Here is a 3976-nt window from a genome sequence, read left to right as displayed (position 1 = left end):
CTATTGGCCAGCAGGGGAGGTGCTGTGTCACTGTATGATTACAAGCTGTGTAACACAAAAGCTGCTGTAGAATCAGGACAGCCCATTCTCTTCCCCTGCAGAGAGGACTGCAGGACCCACATTCAAATGAGTACAAACTCAAGTCATCTCATGCGACTATTCATTTTTTCTATCGGTGAAGGTACAGTGCAGATAATATACTTCACAAGCCAGAGGCTTTAGCTATCTGACTCTACTTTTCTGTACATTAACTTGTGAATATTAGTAGTCAAGGTTACTGTGTATGACAGAAACACTGTAGAGCAACTAAAAACGTGTTAACCTCTGTTCTACCATCAAAAACACAAACATCTCTCTTTCATCTGCCCCCTCTCCCTTTCCCTCTCCATCTCTCCCCATCTCTATATCTCCTTCCCTCCCTCCCCCTCTCTCTCCTTCCTTCTTTTCTTTATCTCACTCTCCCTCTCTCTCCGTTGCAGTGTTAGGCTTTCGATCCCACGTAGTCAGAGTTTGGGAAACTGCTTGCGTCAGAGCTCTCCCTTTTGCTATAAAAGCTGGAGCCACTGCAGCAGCATCAGTCTGGGTTCTTCACCGGAGCCCTACAGACATATTCACATAGAGCCAGACAAAGCAGCCTGTCCTCCCAGCACAGCCATGAGTACCCTCGGCTTTGACCCTTACTACTCCTCCTCCTCCTACCGCCGCTGGTATGTGGAGGGAGCCCCCCGAGGCGTGGTGACCAGGGGGAGGTCACGCTCGGCCTACTCAATCCACACCTCTCCCCTGTCCTCTGTGAGCTCCCGTTTGCAGTACTCCTCTCCTGGACGTGCTCTGCATTCATCCCCGGCTTCCTCCTCCTCCGTGGAACTGGAGCTGAGCCAGGCGGCCCAGGTGAGCTCTGAGTTCCGCACGGTGAGGACCCAGGAGAGGGCTCAGATGCAGGAGCTCAATGACCGCTTCGCCGGCTTCATCGACCGTGTGCGGGAGCTAGAGCAGCAGAACCGTGCGCTGGAGGCTGAGCTGATGCTGCTGAGGCAGAGGCATGGGGAGCCTTCCCGTCTAAGGGCCCTGTATGAGCAGGAGGCACGGGCTCTGAGGACTGCCGTGGAGGAGGCGCGTGGGGGAGCAGCAGGCCGCCCTGGGGCAGAGGGAACGTCTGAGGCAAGCCCTGAGCGCCCTGCAGGCCCGCTACGAGGAGGAAGTGGTGGCCCGCGAGGATGCGGAGGGAAGGCTGCTGGATGCGCGGCGTGGTTCCGACCAGGCCACCCTGGCCAGGACCGAGCTGGAGAAGAGGGTGGAGACCCTGCTGGACGAGCTGGCCTTCCTCAAGAGGCTCCACGAGGGGGAGGTGGTGGAGCTCCAGGCCCAGGCCCAGCTAGGGGCCCAGGTGGCTGTGGAGATGGAGGCAACCACGCCCGGACCTGTCCGGGGCTCTGAGGGACATCCGGGCCCAGTACGAGAGGCTGGCGGCCAAGAACATGCAGTCTGCTGAGGAGTGGTTCCGTGGGAAGGTGGGCTCCCTGACAGAGAGCGTGGCCCAGCACAGCGATGCAGTGAGGAGCTCCAGGGACGAGGCTGGGGAGTACCGCCGGCAGCTCCAAGCCCGCCTGCTGGAGATCGATGCCTGCAGGGGTCTTAATGAGTCTCTGGAGAAACAGTTGCACGACATGGAGGACAAGCAGAGTGCTGAGATCAATGGCATGCAGGTCAGTAGTGGTACTGCAGGACAAATTTATACTGGTACTGCAGGATCAGTACTGCAGGACGAATTTATATCTGTATTCAAGCAAATACCTCAGAAGGAATGCAATCTAATAGTGAATGTATTTCTTAATTGCATGTTTAGAAACTGTTTATCAATAGATAGATGACTTAATCAGAATACAAGACACCAATAATGTTTTTAATAATTTGTGCAAAGTGGAACTGATTTAGTTATGTAGAAGGGGAAAATATATTATATTGCATCAAATGTACATTTTAATAGTCACACTCAAAATGTTTTGGCAGTTTACCTGAACCTGTATCCTGCTGTAAGAACACACACATTATCCGCCACATTACCTCTAAACTTCTGCTGTAGGATACTATTGGCCAGCTGGAGAATGAGCTGGGAGCCACAAAGCAGGAGATGGCTCGCTACCTGAAGGATTACCAGGACCTGCTGAATGTTAAGATGGCCCTTGACATCGAGATCGCTGCCTACAGGTAGGATGCTATGAGGAGCACTGACCAGAGCTTCAACTTAAATCAATATAACGTAATAATACTAATGCAAGTCCAGGTCAAGGAAAACCTTTTGTCCTTTAACTCTGAAAGTATATATGTCCCATGATACTTTACTTCTCCAGGAAGCTGCTGGAGGGGGAGGAGTCTCGTTTCAGTGTGGGCGTGTCCGGGGGTATGTCCAGTGTCTACGGCCACACCCTGTCGGCCACACCCTCCTTTGGCCGCTCTATGTTCTCCATGCAGTCCAGCCTAAGCTCTGGCGCCCCCTACCTGATGACTTCACGCTTCCTCAGCTCCTCATTCGCCTCTGGAGATGATGTCATCTCTGCCAGCCTGGCCCAGCAGGACTCTGCCAGCCTACCACAGGAGGAGAAAGAGGAGAAGGAGGAGAAGGAGGAAGAGGAGGAGAAGGAGGAGGAGGAAGAGAAGGAAGAGGAGGGAGAGGAGAAGGAGGAAGAGGGTGGAGAGGAGGAGGAAGAGGAAGAGGGTGGAGAGGAGAAGGAGGAAGATGGAGATGAGGGAGGCGAGGTGGAGAAGGAAGATGGGGAGGATGCTAAGGACGGAGAAGAAGGTTAGCATTAGTATTATCCCTCAAAGAATATTCTCTATAGTTGTCGTGCATTGCTTAGATGTTAACATTTTTACAATACAGTCTACTAACACAATTATTCCCCTATTCACAATTATAAAATGTTTTGGTTATAGCTGGGGATGAGGTGGAAGAGAAGGAAGAAACTGCAAAGGTGGACGAAGAAAAAAAGGACGATAAGGACAAAAGTGGGGAGCAGGAGGGAAAGGAAGGCGAGGAAGAGGAGGGGGGAAAGAAAGAGGGGGGAGATGATAAAGAAGGGGGTGATAAAGAGGAAGAGGATCAAGCTGAAGCTAAAAGTGAGGAGAAAAAAGATGACAAAGCAGACACCAAAGAAGAGAAAGGTGAACCAGAGATATCCAAGACCGTGGGAAAGAGTGAAAAACCTGCCGAAGAGAAGAAAGACCAGTCTGAAAAACCAAAGGCTAAAAAGTAAGTTTGTGGTCCAAGACAGTCTAATAAAAACCTCAGCTCGACAAACAGCAGAAATACTCAACATTAATGACTTCAGTGTGCTTGTTAACAAGGTGCTCAATACAATACATATTTTAGTGCACTACTGCATAAAATTACTGCTTGCAAAGATCATAAAAAGTCAATTAAAGTCTGGTCACACAATTCCTTGAGTGTGTGTGTGTAAGAATGTGTGTGCTGTGCCTGTGTGCAAGTCTGCGAGAGTGTGGTTTCAGATGACTGAATAAATACTATTCAAATGCAGAGTGTGTAATTTATTGTTTTTGTGCTTTATGCTAAATAATAACTCAATTAACAATATGTATCATTTCTATGTCAGATCTGTTCAACTCAACAACAAGGATGAGATGTTGAATATATTAATTATAAACCTTTAATTGAAGGTGTGCATTGAAACATGATCACATAGTTAACCACAAATTGAATGCATGTAATGGCCTGCTTACAGCAGGTCCAGACTCAATTAACTAATTGATCAATCAATCCATTAACAGGTTATGTGTCATGATTTACAAACTGTTTACAAATGTTGAACAAACTATATATTAAATGCTTTATAAGCTGTTTGTAAGAAGACATTAACATGATGGCTTACTATGCTCAATAGCCTGTCTGATCTCCTTTAGACTGTGTAGAGCAGTGGTACTCAAACTTTTCAGCATGGGCCCCTTTTTTTCAGAATTT

At 48.7% G+C, this 3976-nt stretch overlaps 1 pseudogene; it reads left to right on the top strand.

The window, feature by feature from the left end:
• Positions 1-561: 561 nt before the first annotated feature.
• Positions 562-3535, top strand: LOC106566461 (neurofilament light polypeptide-like; annotated as a pseudogene).
• Positions 3536-3976: the final 441 nt, after the last annotated feature.

This window comes from Salmo salar, chromosome ssa01 (assembly GCF_905237065.1).
Source record: "Salmo salar chromosome ssa01, Ssal_v3.1, whole genome shotgun sequence".
NCBI lineage: Eukaryota > Metazoa > Chordata > Actinopteri > Salmoniformes > Salmonidae > Salmo > Salmo salar.
The sequence above is the reverse complement of the archived record's forward strand: the minus strand, read 5'-3'. Positions and strand labels throughout refer to the sequence as shown.